The sequence below is a fragment of the Bos indicus x Bos taurus genome, chromosome 6 (assembly GCF_003369695.1).
Source record: "Bos indicus x Bos taurus breed Angus x Brahman F1 hybrid chromosome 6, Bos_hybrid_MaternalHap_v2.0, whole genome shotgun sequence".
NCBI lineage: Eukaryota > Metazoa > Chordata > Mammalia > Artiodactyla > Bovidae > Bos > Bos indicus x Bos taurus.
This window is the reverse complement of record NC_040081.1, coordinates 101,423,547-101,439,904: the sequence shown is the minus strand read 5'-3', so window position 1 is coordinate 101,439,904 and position 16,358 is coordinate 101,423,547. Positions and strand designations below refer to the sequence as shown.

Genomic DNA, 16,358 nt, shown 5'->3' with positions numbered 1-16,358 from the left:
AGTTTCAATTTTTTTCAAACATCCTTAAGGCAAAAGGGTATGTTACTAAATTATCTTAGTACCAATTTAACAAACTATCTGATACAAATGGAAATAAATACAGATGTTAAATTTGTAACAACTTTTAGAGTGCCTGCTACTTTAAGAGATTAACTGTCATACTTTATGCCTGAGGCTGAAGAAATACTAGAACTGAGTCCTTCAGCTCTACACTGACTCTTGATAAGGTCTTTTATCTCCCCTCTCCATGACTACAATGTTTCCTTATTAGTAGATAACCATTTGTCAGTCTATCTCCTCCCCCAGAAAGAATGCAACATAGATGCTACAAACATTCTAATCAGACTCACCTTAGCAGAGCTCTAAAATTTTGAAAGTCAAACATGCTTTGGAGTAGGACACTCCTGCTGGCTATAGTGGCCCTAGGCAAGTTTTCTAAATTCTCCAAATCAAATCCCTATCACCACTCCCCTTTAAAGAAGGTAAGTAAAGTCACTCAGTTGTGTTCAACTCTTTGAGACCCAGTGGACTGTAGCCCACCAGGCTCCTCCATTTGTCCGTGGGATTTTCCAGGCAAGAGTACTGGAGTGGATGGCCATTTCCTTCGCCAGGGAATCTTCCCAACCCAGGGATTGGAGAACCCGGGTCTCCAGAATTGTAGGCAGCTGCTTTTACCGCCTGAACCACCAGGGAAGTCGGAATAGAGTCCATGATGATTGTTCCCAAAACAGTCCTCCCAATGAAGATGCCCCACCTGTTAGCTGCTTAATAGCCAAGAGCACCCGCCCCAGGGCTGACTGCTGCACAAAGGAGGTGGGGAGCGAGGCTACTGAGGGAGTCTCATGGGCTCAGAGCGCCTGCAATGCGGGAGACCTGGGTTCGATCTCTGGGTTGGGAAGATCCCCTGGAGAAGGAAATGGCCACCCACTCCAGTACTCTTGCCTGGAAAATCCCATGGATTGAAGAGCCTGGTGGGCTACAGTTCACAGGGTCAGCAAAGAGTCGGACAAGACTGAGCGACTTCACTTTCACCTAACAAAGTTTCTGAGTTTCCTAGTTTGTTCATTTACTCACTGGGCCAACAAAAAAAAAAAAAATTTTTTTTTAAGATTTTTGGGGTGTGGACCATTTTTTTAAAGTCTTTACCGAATTCATTACCATATTGCTTCTATATTGTTTTATATTGTTTTATATTTTGGTTTCTTAGCCAAGGGGCATGTGGGTCCAAATCCCCTGCATTGAAAGTCAAAGTCCCCACCCCTGGACCACCAGGGAAGCCCCTTGAGCCAACAAATATTTCCTGGGCATCTACTGTAAGAAGAGGAGAGTGAAGGAAATGGGCACTTATCATCACTGAGCTTACAAACTACAGAAGGCGAGTAAAGATGAAGCATTCTATACAGATGTTCCACTTGAAAAAGTGTCATAGAAGAAAACTGAGAAGTGCAGAGGGCCAGAGAGGAAACGAGGTAAGGTGCTGCACTTTTATATCAAGTGGTCAGAGAAGGAAACATCTCAGCAAGGGCTTAAAGGAAGTGAGGAGCAAGCCGTGCTGAGCTGTAGTAAAAGATGGCTAGCACTCAGGGTGATGAGGTGTCAGGGCTCATGTTCGTCAATGGTAATAAATGTACCACCCCAGTGGGAGATGCTGAGTGGAGGAAAGCTGGGGGTGGTGCCGGGGACAGGGAGGTCTATGAGCAATCTCTGTGCCTCCCGCTCAGTTTTGCTATGAACTTAACTGCTATAAATAAATAAATAAAGCCTTTCTTTTAATGGTCCTAGTGGAGAAGGAAATGGCAATCCACTCCAGTATTCTTGCCTGAGAGATCCCATGCACAGAGGAGCCTGGTGGGCTACAGTCCATGGGGTCAAAGAGAGTCGGATAGGACTGAGCAACCAAAGAAAATCATCCTAGGAACTGTGAGACCTCCAAGACAGAGGGAGTCAGCTGAATCCCGGGTCTCACAACTGGTTTCTTAGGCGGGTGAGTGAACTACAAAGTGAAAGAGGCATCCTCTGAGCGATCTGGCCGTAGGCACAACTAAGGACTTGAATGTGCAACTTAGATTCGTAACCCTGCTTGGTGGCTTGATCCCTTCCACAGAGGCAAGGGCAAGAAGGCCGCATCACCACCATGTCTCCCAGTAAAGACCGAATTCAGCCTATCCTTCACCAACTCCCAGAGCTTGCTCAAACTCATGTCCAGCAAGTTGGTGATGCCATCCAACCATCTTATCCTCTGTCGTCCCCTTCTCCTCCCACCTTCAATCTTTCCCAGCATCAGGGTCTTTTTCAATGAGTCAGTTCTTTGCATTAGGTGGCCAAAGTATTGGAGTTTCAGCTTCAGCATCAGTCCTTCCAATGAATATTCAGATACAAGGTTAGTTAGGTTAGAATGGAGGCTTACTGTGGTTAGGAAAGTTATGACCCTAAAGTGCTGCTAAGGAAGGTCCCTAGTATATGCTTCAGTTAATGTCTCCTTCAAAGAATCTTTCTTAAAAATAGCCACATTTGTACAAGAAGGTTTCTCTAATAAAATGTTTGTAATAGCAAGGAAACTGGTAACAACCTAATACATACCAACACAGAAAGGGTAAATTATGATACATGAAACATGGTGACACGGTGTAACATCAAACAGGTTTATCCAAACAAGATGCTGAGCAAAATGTACACTGTGAGCCAATTTGCTTGAAAATGTTTTCTTTTGATATTTATGCATAACACACACCCTTAACACACACACACTCAACTGTTGATAGTGGTTTCTCTGGAAAGCAGCACTTTCAGCTTTTATTCTGTATGCTATGAATCCTTTTATTATCTGCATAAACATTTTCTTCTTTAAGTATAATGGTTGGGGGTGGGGAATTTCCTGACCCATCAATACTGAAAATCAGGTCTTCCTGAAGTCTTCATACATTTTTATATTATTTTCACCAGATTATAAAGACAAAGCAGAAAAATAAGTGGGGGTGGGGGAGCCAGTTTAAAATCCTCCCATTAAAAAAAGTAGGTAAGGGACTTCCCCAGTGATCCAGTATTCAATGCAGGGGACATGGGTTCAATCCCTGGTCAGGGAACTAAGATCCCCCATGCCTCAGAGCAACTGACTGAACCATAACTACTGAACCCACATGTGGCAACTAGAGCTGGCGCTCCACAATGAAAGATCCTGAACGATGCAACGAAGATCCTGTGTGCCACATCTAAGACCCAACAGCCAAATAAATGAAATAATTTTTTTTAATGTAAAGCAGGTAAGATTCCAACGTGGCTCTATTTTAAAAATAGAGTAATGCTGTACAGCCAAAAAAAAAAGGAAGCTTAAGCAAGACAGGTGATCACTTTGGGCAAATTAAGCTCTACCAGCCTCAGTGCTCCCACCTGTAAAATGGAAAAATGGCCTATTTTACAGAGTCACCAAGAACAGTGCTTTATAAATCTAGCTAAAATGCCCCGCACACTGACACATCATGGACATTCAGTACACAGCAGTTCTTATTTAAGTCAGCAATGTCGATCTTACCTTTTATGTAACTGACACAGACTGTTTCATGTAGACATGCACTCTGTCAGATCTATTTAAGTGACCCTTCCACAGTCCTTTCAGCCTCTTGCAATGCAAATTTATTCAGAAATAAAAATGTCACATACATCAAACTGCTTTTTCTCCCCAAAATAGAAGGAAAAACATTTCAAGTAAAAAAAAAAGTTGTTGTTTTTTTTTTTTTTGAAGTTTTACAGACACTCACACCATACACATATATAATTACAAGGAAAGAAGAAGAGGAATACAAAAAAAAAGACTCAGGATATTTTCAAATATTCTGTTTTAGGGTGGTTTTTTTTTTTTACATTTTATTTATATTTTAAATTTATTTTTAATTGGAGTATAATTGCTTTACAATACTGTGTTGGTTTCCGCCATGTATCAGCATGAATCAGCCATAGGTATATGTATGTCCCCTCCCTCATGAACCTCCCTCCGGTTTTAGGCCATTAAGTGCTTCCAAATCTAGCACAGTCCTGGGAACCTACTCTCAGGGGCCTTTGCGATGATGTGCTGGTTTAAAGGCCTGCTTTGCAACCTCCTAGCTATATGACCTCAAGGTCTCAGCCTTCTTATCATTAACATGGAGCTTCCTGGGGGTTGCTGGAGGGTTAAATGAAATGGGTGTCATATTTTTAGCACAATGCCAAGCTCATGGTGAACATTCAATAGTAGTAGCTGTTCTGGTTATTTTTCTGCCAACCAAAGTACATGTTCAAGACAATCCATACATTAGAGAAGCTTTTCTACTGGACAAACAGCTGCTAAGTAGGTCTCAAAGCCCCATGACCATGACCCAGTTTCCAGAGAATATGAGGAAAACAACTGCCCAGAGGCCTGAGGATGTCTGGTCTGGTCTGGTCCCTGGTCAGCTTGCCTTCCCCTTTTCCACACATACCCTCCAGGAATAACAGCCTCTTGGTAACTGGCAATGTGTCAGCGGTGAGTCATGGGTCATACACTGTTTTCATCTGAATTCTCCAGAACTCTACCCCAAGCAGTTCATACTCTCAGGGCCCCCAACTGACATGATCGCCTACAGTTCCTTTAGCTCTCCAGTGCCACATGAAGCCCTCAGGACATTCATAATGTAACACGATTTCCCCAACGACCTCTTCTCCATTTCAAACCCTCTGTTTCAAGGCGGACACCGCCTTGAACAAGGTTCAGGCCCCAAACTCAAGTCCACATCCCACAGCCTGTTAGCTCCCTCCCATCGTTCAGCTCAAATAACACGTTCTCCAAGAGCCCTCCCTGAATGCAGCTGCAAATGTAGCACTGATGTGCCTGCAGCCAACCCATGCGCTATTTCATTATATTCTATATGGGTTCAGAATGTGTCTAGCTGCAAGTAATAATTGTTTAATTAACAGTGGCTTCTAATATTTCTGGACTCCCCTGGTGGCTTATTGCTAAAGAACCCACCCGCCAATGCAGGAGATGTGGGTTCAATCCCTAGGTTGGGAATATCCCCTGGAGAAGGAAATGGCAACCCACTCCAGTATTCTTGCCTGGAAAATCCCATGGGCAGAGGAGCCTGGTGCGAGCTACCATCCATGGGGTTGCAAAGAGTCAGACATGATTTGGCGACTAAACAACAATTTCTCCAGACCTTGATGCTGGGAAAGATTGAAGGCAAAAGGGGAAGAGGGCGGCAGAGAACAAGGCGGTTAGATAGCATCACCAGCTCAATGGATATGAATCTAAGCAAAGTCCGGGAGATAGTGAAGGACAGCGAAGCCTGGGGTGCTGCAATCCACAGTCAAACACAACTTAGAGATTGAACAACAGCAACAATAGCAAGTCTAAAGGAAGGTGGCTAGTGGTATAATTTTAGCCATACAATGAGGCCATTTGGAACTCTGGCTCTTCCTGCTCGGCCACATTTAGCGTGCTGTCTTTAGGCACATCATCTCTTTGTACAAAAAGGTTGCTGGTCATAACCAGACATCTTTTCAACATGCCAAGCAGGAGGAAGATGGGAGGAGGAAGGTGTGGCTATGTCAGCCACATCAGGAAAGTCCTTCCCCAAACCTTTACTACCTGAAAACCAAAACGAGGTCACATGGCCTCCTCCAGCTTCAGAGGAAACAGGTAAATCAAGATACAAATTGTTATCACTGGCTGAGAACAAACATGATCTGTCACCTAAGGCTGCGCCCAGTTTAATCGCATGCATAATCAAGGTTCTCTTAGCAACAAAAAATGGGAATGAGCACTGGGGAGGAAAAGAACAGTGTTGGCCATGCTTATCTTTTCACAGTACTTACACTATCTGAAATTGAAGTGAAGTCAAGTCACTCAGTCGTGTCTGACTCTTTTCGACTCCATGGACTGTAGCCTACCAGGCTCCTCTGTCCCTGGGATTCTCCAGGCAGGAATACTGGAGTGGGTTGCCATTTCCTTTTCCAGGAGATCTTCCCAACCCAGGGATCGAACCCAGGTCTCCCGTATTGCAGGCAGACGCTTCACCATCTGAACCACCAGGGAAGCTTGTATCTGAAATTAACTTCTGCTAAATAAGCAAATAAATATGTAAGTGTTGATGGTTCATACCTCAATAGAATGTAAGCTCCGTATCCAGCTTTACATATACATGCCCAGAGCCTGTATTTTAAAATTACTGTCAACTTTCTCACATTAGGCAGGTATTATAGGTAGTGGAATAGAGTAAGGGTAGTCTAGGTTATGCTGGGCTTCCCAGGTGGCTCAGTGGTAGGGGACTCTGGTTCGATTCCTGGGTCAGGAAGATCCCCTGGAGAAGGAAACAGCAACCTATTCCAGTATTCTTGCCTGGGAAATCCCACAGACAGAGGAGCCTGGTGAGCTCAGTTCTTGGGTTTGCAGAGTCAGACACGACTGAGTGAGTGACTAAACAACAGCAATAAGGTTATGCTACTGTGGCAAATTAAGCCCCACATCTCAGTGGCTTGATGGCACAAAAACTTATTTCCTGGTCATTCTTTATGTTCGTTACATATGGTGGAGGGGAGGAGGGGAGGGGTTAGGGAGGAGGCAGGGAGCTTCACTCCACACCGAGAAATCTAAGCTGGAAAAAAGCCAAGTTGGAAACTCCACGATCTCAAAACGTGGCTGCAGAGTTTACTATAGTAAACGAGAGGTAGACAGCCACTTAAAGGCTTCAGTCCAGAAAAACATGTTACTCTCACGAACAGCCCCCTGGACAGAATTAATCACATGATTAGTGTGCCCTAAGGAGGTGGAGAGCACGTGAATGTGGGCGGTAAATGTTTCTGCCTCATTCCCCATGGCATGGTAAAATATTGTACAACGCATCATCCCTATTTTAGAATTTAGACCCATCAGAGAAATGTCTTAGAATGAACTTAAAGTTAGGGATACTCAGTAAAACAATTATTTCATCTTATAAGGCAATACTTACCATTAAAAAAAATTTTTTTTTCCCCTTCAGGAGTAATAATAGGAAATACTTATGCAGCACTTATTATGTTCTGCTTCAAGTACTTGCCAAATCACATTACCTTTAATCAACCCAACTACCCAGAAAGGGAGATACAATAGTATCTTAAACCCATTGTCTAAGGGAATGGGAGAGTGTCAGACGTCAACTCTCCATGGGTCATTTCTGCATATCGTATAAGCAGAGGCACCAACCGCCTTTTTTCCAGATGATCTTTAAGGATGCTTATACAGAGAACAGCCTTGAAAAATATATCTCCCTATGGAGCAAAGGGCAGGTGTGCTAACTGCCCATTATAAAAGATTAGGATTCCCTGAAGATGTGGATTTCTCTTAGTGTTATCCTCTGTGTTTGCAGGTACCATCTGACTCTTTCCACATCTCCCCTCTTTGGAAACTAGGTCTTAGGGAACCAGTGTAAGAAAATGGTAATAGTCTGGCTATAGCCATTATTACAAGTAATAAAGCCATTCTCAAGAGTCCATGAAACTGTGGCAGGTTAGTTTTTGAGCTTGAAAGTGGGGTAAAATGTCAGAGCCTTCACAGTTCTTGACAAGAAGTTAAGTAATCTGCCTGACAGCTAGAGTAGGTGGCATATCTAAGATTCAAGCCCAAGCTGTCTGGCTTAGAAACCATGCTTTAAAATTCTCTGCTATACTGCAGTATGCCTCAAAGTGTAATTCCAGAACTAGAAGCATCAATATCACCTGTGAACATGTTACAAGTGCAAATTCTTGGGCATTACCCCAGACCTACTGAATCAGAAACTGTGGGGGTGGGAAAGGGAAAGACATATGTGTATCTTGAAGGTTTTTCAGGAGATTCTGATGGTTACTGTAAGTTTGAAAAACACCACTTTACTGCATATATTCACCATATCCATAAAATAGAAGGAAATGGTATGAGTATATCCTGATTTACATAGGGATTTGATTTGACCTTTCATAACCTGAATAATAGATTTGAAGCACTAACAGAGATGGCTCCTAAGCCCTTGCATTTAATTTTTAGGAAGGTAAGGGTCTTTATTTGATGCAAATAAGCACTGCATATCTGTTTAATAGGGCTACATACTCTGCTTTGGAGTCACACATGTACATCCCAAATGCTAAATTAAAATACCTGCTTTTTTATTCCCACAATGATTAGAAAGAATTACTTAGCCAAGGAGAAACACTATTTATATTTGAGAGTCAAGCTCTAATTCTTGAAAAACAGGAAACCACATATCAACATGGCCAACACAGTGTACCACAGTAGAAAGGGCACCAGGCTTTGAGTCACAGAGTCAAGTCACTTAACTTCTTCAACTCAATTTCCTGATTTTAAAATGGAAAATGAACTCCAACTTCAGAGTTGCAATTAGGCTTAAATGATATGTCATGTGAACGCCATTGGTAAACAGCTGTTGTGCTATGTGGTTTGTGGATGTAAACTCCACCTGCGTGGGCTCTTTCTCTGCCTTAACCTGGTGTTATCAGTTCCTCCAAAGCTGAGAGCACTGTCTGGCACTTAGAAGATACTGGATTCTTATAAGGTATCGGGAATGAACATGAGGTATTACATTAATGATGTAATTGATTTCTCTGGACTCCACTTGTCACAATAATCTCAGTCATTTAATAGGAAAAACTTGCTTGAGCAAGAAATCCTTAGTCATGTTTTAAATGGGCCAGATAATTTAAGAAAATCAGCTGATTTTCTTCCCCTGGAGAACACTACTGAAACAGTTCTGTCCTAAGGCATAAGACAGAAACGCCTATTAGCAACCCTCAAGGCCTGACAGCCTCACGGTTCCCCATCTACAACAATCTCTTATGCTCTTATGAACAGCCAGGAATAAAGATGTGCACCTACAAAGAACTAAATATTTCACATTTACTTCTGCATGGTGGTAGAATTTTAGTAAACAGATGACAGGGTTTATGTAATCTCTTGTAAAAAAATCTAATATTAATTCAGCAAATATTAAATAAGCTACTGCTGTGTCTAAAAAGAGACTGCTGGAAAGCCACAGTCAATTAAATATCATTGAGAATGGGAGTCATTGTTGACTTTATAATTTAATGAAAAATATAACTTATTTACAAAACTTTCTATGAGTATGGTAAATGCAGTTCCTTAATTTGAACTCTCTAACATACTTTCTCAATCTCCTGAAAATTTTGTTAACGGTCTAGTCTTAAAATAGGGGAACTCTGGGCTTTTACCTTCAACAGAAATACTAAGATAGGCAAATGAATTCAAGGACATTTTTCAGGGTAGAGATTCAATAGTAAGAATTTTCTAGCTATGATGCCATACCTTAAGGGACATCTGCAGGGTATACTGTCCCCTGTGTATGCTTATAACAATCCAGATATTTATATATAAATTAGTTCTACCCTTTTCACAAGTGACAGCGCAAATCTATCTTAAAATTTGGAATTTTAATAATGGACTAACTTCATAAAGTCAACTTACTTGCATTATGCAAATTTGATCAATGAAAGCACAGATTACAGAGTTGAGCATGAAACGCCTTTTGTTTGCATCTTCAAAAATATGGAGAACAAGTTTGCCTTTTCCACTTTTTTTTTAATCCATCTTTTCAACCCCCAAAGCACTATAACTTCCACCAATCACATGGCTCCAGTGACTTATAAATGTTCCTAATAAAGATGCAACTCATATATATATATATATATATATATGTATCTTAGACAACTCTTCCATGTAATCAAAGACAAATTAAGTAAGTATTTTAGTCAATAAAAATAACTTCTAGCTCCACTAACTCTTTGTAAAATTCAGTTAAACAAATAGGAAACAGAAGAGAAAGCCAGTTTTGACACAGTCTAATTACTAAAGGTCTCATAAACTCACAATGAAACAGTGACTTCTGGTGGAAATGCATGCATATTTTACATCTTGTAAGAGAAAGCAATGTTGAAAATAACCTGATCTTTACTCTTGTCATAAATTTTCTGCCCCTTGATGATTTCTGTATTGAAAATTAACACAATGTAAGTCTTGAAAATATTTTTAAGAGGTTGAAGAGTTAAGAGCATTTTTAAAGAGGTTGAAGAGTTAAGCAAATGCCAAAGACACTACAGAAATTCAATTGCCACAGTGAATGAATAAGACATATTAATTCTGATATGTAACAGTTCCTTTTCTTCCTGCAAAGGGTCCACAGCAACACACCTCCAAGTTGCATATCTCCAACCACATCATCGCTGTCAGTTCTATTTAGAAAAAGAAAAGAAGGGGTGGGGCGGGGGGTGAGGAAGTCCCCAATATTCATTTTTTTTTCTCCAAAACCTTGTGTCCCACTCTTCAAAACCTCTTTGTCCTAAAGTGACCAAACGCGTCTCAAATTCTTTCCTTGGTCCCCTCTCCTCAGTTAGCTGAATTCAAATTAGCTTTTTAAGTACTAGTTATCTAGTCTCCTACTTTCTCTGTTCCTTCATTCTCTTGGGTCATTATCTCTTAGTTCTCCCCATTCCTCTTCTGCATATTTATCTTCAAATACAATACTTTCCGACCTTGGCAAACAGACACCACCTCTAAATGAAAGCAGGCAAACCATTCAGAGTTTTCAACTCTCCTGTGAATTTCCAGAATATCCACTCAAGGAACCCTTTCCACTAAAGATGAAAGGCAAGCTAAGGAAATACATTAGACAGAGGAAGTAAACATTGAAACAGGGCATGCCTAGGTATTCTTAAGCCTCTAACCAGAACTAGACTCCTGAGTCCCAAGGTCTTTCTTTTTCGTGACTTCTGTCGCTACTCGGAGTCTGACACCAGGTAGGTCCGGGAGTAGGGTGGAGGGTCCCATCACTGCCCGTACCTTCTACCACCTCTGCATGACCTTGTTCTGAAATAATCTTCCACAAGCAAAATCACCCACATTCTCAGGCCAGTCCCTTGCCTGGCGTTTCTCTGCCTCAATTACTGAGCTCTTCTCACCTGCCAAGCGTCTGAAGGAACAACCATGGGTCTTCGCCTTAATGTACGGTTTCGCCTTTAAGATTTAAATCTGTCTGGTTTCTTGATGGTAGGTCATCCCTCCTCCCCGCCCCCACCCCCTCCTGCTACGTGCACCAACTGGGTTAAGATTATCCCACCCTACTGTTTTGTTTTGTTAAAAAAAAAAAAAAAAAAACTTCGTCTGCAAGGCCTTCCCCACCCCCACTTCGACACCCACCCACCCCCAACAGAGATGGGCTCCCGGAAGACCGGACTCATCTCCACCTCCAAAGCCAAGGGTCTTCCCAAGGCAATTTACATAACAATACGGGGTCTGCGGAAACTCCAAGGAGACTAACCTAGGAGGAAAGTCGCAAGACCTTTGCAGGTCCCTCGCAGCTTCATTAACGTAACTCCCAAGCACCTTAAGGTAAAGGATGATTCCTGTAACGCTCCAGGTCCTCTCCCTCCTAATTCGCCAACCCCGGCGCTCGCAAAGTCGGAGGGCTAGCGTGTGGCAGTCAGAGGATCAGACATCAAGAAGAATGTATCACCGAGGGAAATTAACCAGTTCCACGCTCTGCAGACGCCGTCTCCCTCTGCGCCAGGAGCAGGTCTCAGACGGTGCCTCCAACTTTTCCCCTTCCTCTCTAGAGTCTGCGGACCACCGCCGCACACCTCCATCTCGATCACAATTTGAGGAGATTGGAACCACTAATCTCTCTCCTAGACGTAGGAGGGGGAGGGGTGACGATGAAGGGGGGAGGGGGCCTCGTAACGGAGGAGAGAAAAGCCACGCTTTTACCCCCACTCCGCGGAGAAACTTCTGGGACTCTTCTATTACGCAACCCCAGGACCAGGTTCCAATACACGAACATCTTTCCGCAAGACGCGGGGCGCACGGGCAGACGTGGGATTCGGTGGAGTGAGAGAGGTGGGGAGGAGGACAGGTCTCTTCCTGTGCTCCCCTCCCCAGTTTTTCTAGACGCTACCTGCCGGTAATTGGTAAGGGCGGTAGAGAGCTCGGCGTCTCCCTCGCCGGTTCTCCCCGAAGGTTCCCACCGGAAAAGTGGGAACGCCAAGCGACTTGAGTCAGCGTGCTGGGAAGCCGGCTGCGAGGCGGGAGAGCCGGGGCTTCCCAGAAGTCAGCGGCCGCGGCGCTGGGACCAGGATGACCACCCCAACCCCCCCACTTCCAGCTCAGGGGAGCAGGGCGCAGGATTCCGCTCACCTTCCAGACCTGGAGTCCTCCAGTCTCTGCTCGCGCGCCCTCGCCGCCTCCACCCGCCCCTGACCTGTTGCGGTGAGGAAGGGGCGCAGGTGCGGGGAGCGCGGGGCGCTCAAAGACGGCTCGCGCGGGACCCGGCGCCCAGCCGCGGAGGCGAGAACGCAGCTGTGCCAGCGACGCGCGCGGGCGGCGGCCGAGTGCGCAGGGGCCGCGCGCTCGTCCGTTCGCTGGCTGGCTAGCCCCGCGCGCCGGCGGCCCCCGGAACGCCCGGGAGGCGAGGCCCCGCCCTTCCCCGGGAGGCCACGCCCCATCCCGAGTTTCTCGGCCCCGCCCTGCCCACGCCCTCTTGCTGGCACCACCCTGATGAGAGGAACTGCGCGGGCCCTCCGCGGGAGACCAATGGGAGGACCCAGGGCCAGCAGCCTCTCGGAATGAATACTGCAGTGACCGTACACCGGCAGCGTGGGTGACCCTGCCCCGGCCTGGTGTGGGGCACCGCAACCCTTTCGCTTTGCAGCGAGAATGAGCTTAGGGTCAAGTTTTGACTAAAAGTGTCAAAGAGTCTTTTCTGCAGTCTCCTATTCTTTAGAAAGATGATAATAACTAACATCTGGAGAGGGTTAAATGGTTTGTAAAGGGCTTTTCGCACTCAAGCCCAGCTCATCGTCATAACAGCCGCATGAAACACACACACACAGTATTGCTGCCATCTCCCAAATAATGAAACCGAAGGGGTAGAAATAGTGTGCCCAGTGTCCGCAAGCTAAAAAGTGGCACGAGAAACCAGGCCTCCCAAATCCAGCCTCCCCAGCTCTTGCTCTTCAGCAGCCCAACCCCAGAAAATTCTAATGGGTATTGGGGCTTTGGCAAACAGATCCAAAAGAAGGCTTCTGCCTAGTTGCTACCCAATCCCTTGTTGAACATAGGAAAGAAAGCGTCCTCCTGAACTCTCAGTGGTATCTCACCTCCCTCCCTGAAAAGGATGCAGGAAGATATCATCAAACGGCCCAGACAGGATTTTCCCCATGTCTTAATGGTTTAAAATCTTTTCAGATTTTTTTTTTTTAATGTGGACCGTTTTTAAAGTCTTTATTGGATTTGTTACAGTATTACTTGTGTTTTATGGTTTGTCCTTTTGGCCATCAGACACGTGGGATCTTAACTCCCTGCCAAGTATTGAACCCTGCCTTCTACATTGGAACCTGAAGTCTTAACCACCGGACCACCAGGGAAGTCCCCTCTTAATGGTTTCAATGGGTGAAATCATTTGGATCAAGAAAATCACCTTTTTCATATGCAATAGAATGTAAATTAATATAATGTATGAAATAACTCCTCTTTCTTGCCCTGTTTTTTCGTTTGTTGTTGTTGCTCTGCCCCTCCTGATTCCTTCATTTTCCACATAAACACTGTTCCGAAAACCTAAGCGATAGATATTCGCATTTCCAAATTAAACTCTTGGCTGCTTGATCCCATGGATTGTTTTGCAAAATATAACTCTTTTCCCTACTCCCTATGCTTTCACAATTATAATGATTTACCTTAACAGCTACAATAATTAAGGTGCCCCTGATGAGATCTGCTGTGCCTCTGGGTGAAAGCTTTGGAGGTCTTCCCTAGGCAGGTGGGACAGCCATCACCCCAGACAGATGCCAGTTTGCATGCTTCTTAAATGTTTCTAACAAAGATTGATATCTATTCTAATCATAACGAATATTTTAACCTTTTTGTTATGGAATTAATATATTTCATTGTAAAATATGTATAAGCTTATATATAAATAAAAATATATGTCATATTTTAATATAAATTTATTTAAATTGGAGGCTAATTACTTTACAATATTGTATTGGTTTTGCCATACATTGACATGAATCTGCCATGGGTGTACATGTGTTCCCCATCCTGAACCCCTCTCCCACCTCCCATTTTTTTATTTTTTAAACACTTTATTTTATATTGGAGTGTAGCTGATGAAAAACGCTGCAATAGTTTCAGATGGACAGCAAAGTGACTCAGCCATACATATAAATGGATCCATTCTCCCCCAAACTCCCCTCCCATCCAGCCTGATACATAACAATGAGCGGAATTCCCTGTGCAATAAAGTAAGTCCTTGTTGATTATCCATTATCAATATAGCAGCAAGTACTTGCATGAGTGCCTGCTAAGTTGCTTCAGTCATGTCCGACTCTCTGCGACCCTGTGGACTGTAGCCTGCCAAGCTCCTCTGTCCATGGGGATTCTCCAGGCAAGAATACTGCAGTGGGTTGCCATGTTCTCCTTCAGGGGATCCTCTTGAGCCAGGGATTGAACCCACATCTCTTGCATCTCCTGCATTAGCAGACAGATTCTTTACCAGTACCACCATCTGGGAAGCTCAGTGAGTACCTTCAGATCAGATCAGTCGCTCAGTCATGTCCGACTCTTTGTGACCCCATGAGTACCTTATCCATCCCAAATTCCATAACTATCCCTTCCCCACATCCTTCCCCTGCTGGCAACCATAAATTCATTCTCTAAGTCTGTGAGTCTGTTTCTGTTTTGTAAATAAGTTCATTTGTATAATTTTTTAGATTCTGTAGGTAAGGGATGTCATGTAATATTTCTCCTCCTTTTGACTCACTTGACGCAGTGTGACAATCTTTAGGTCCATCCACATTGCAAACACGACTGAGCGACTGAACTGAACTGAATTAATGTTGTTGCAAATAGATTATTTTATTCTTTTTAATAAACCTAGTCATACTTTATAATCTGAAGGGTTTTTTTTTAATCAATCTAAAACTTTTTCCCTTGTATTCCTAATCCAATGAAGTTTCCTAATGCCTTCAATCTGTAGTCAATTTAGTAAATAACATTGACAGTGAAAGTTTGATAATTTGGCTTTACTGCTTTTGGAGGTGAGGGATGCAATGTTGCAGATTTTGTTGTTGTTGTTGAAGATGATGTACCTTTGGTTCAGAGGTTAGCTCATGACATTGATAGGAATATTTTTAAGGCAGCGTGCCTTAAAATGGGCCATGTCAATGACACAGAGCACCTGTTTTCATGAGCTTCTGGTGCCTTGCAGAAACAGGTAGGTAAATAGACAATTCCAATGCATGCTTCTATTAATTAATTTCTGGACAGGTAGTTCAGTTCAGTCGCTCAGTCATGTCCAACTATTTGCAACCCCATGGACTGCAGCACACCAGGCCTCCTTGTCCATCACCAACTCCTGGAGTTTACTCAAACTCATGTCCATTGAGTCAGTGATGCCATCCAACCATCTCATCCTCTGTCGTCCCCTTCTCAACCTACCTTCAATCTTTCCCAGCATCAGGGTGTTTCCCAATGAGTCAGCTCTTCACATCAGATGGCCAAAGTACTGGAGTTTCAGCTTCAACATCAGTACTTCCAATGAACATTCAGGGCTGATTTCCTTTACCATTGACTGGTTGGACCTCCTTGCAGTCCAAGGGACTCTCAAGAGTCTTCTCCAACACCACAGTTCAAAAGCATCAATTCTTTGGTGCTCAGCTTTCTTCACAGTCCAACTCTCACATCCATACATGACTACTGGAAAAACCAAAGCCTTAACTAGATGGACCTTTGTTGGCAAAGTAATGTGTCTGCTTTTTAATATGCTGTCTAGGTTGGTCATTACTTTTCTTTCAAGGAGTAGTTGTCTTTTTATTTCATGGCTGCAGTCACCATAAAGGAAAAGCAGTCATTCTTGTGAGTTTTTAAGTTGCTTTTCTGCCTTTTCTCCAGGTCACAATGTATATAATCAGTTAATAAGCAGGTTGTTTTAAATAGTGATTGAGTGCATGCCAAGTCGCTTCAGTAGTGTCCGACTCTGTGCAACCCCATGGATTGTAGCCCATCAGGCTCCTCTGTCCATGGGATTCTCCAGGCAAGAATACTGGAGTGGGTTGCCATGCCCTCCTCCAGGGGATCTTCCCAACCCAGAGATCGAACCCAGGTCTCCTGCCTTGCAAGCAGATTCTTTATCATCTGAGCCACCAGGGAAGTTATATCTAAATTTTCAAAAAAATGTATGACATAATTGAAAAGCGATTATGCAAAGGAGATGCAGACATTACACTTTGTTAGCTACACTCTCCTCTATCTTCATTATAGGAATTCTTCAGTTACATTTTTAGTTCACTGGCTGAAATTCTAGCACTTTCTTCATCTT

At 43.6% G+C, this 16,358-nt stretch overlaps 1 protein-coding gene across 4 annotated transcripts in view; it reads right to left on the bottom strand.

The window, feature by feature from the left end:
• Nucleotides 1-12,397, bottom strand: part of AFF1 (AF4/FMR2 family member 1) — a 197,225-nt gene extending 184,828 nt beyond the window's left edge. For 2 of the 4 annotated variants that reach the window (XM_027544974.1, XM_027544976.1), the window contains exon 1: nucleotides 5,824-5,912. The gene's annotated coding sequence lies outside the window, so the exon portion shown is untranslated. Of the gene's footprint in view, nucleotides 1-5,823; nucleotides 5,913-12,178 lie in introns of those variants that run through there. The other 2 variants (XM_027544973.1, XM_027544975.1) reach the window with 2 other exon arrangements.
• Nucleotides 12,398-16,358: the final 3,961 nt, after the last annotated feature.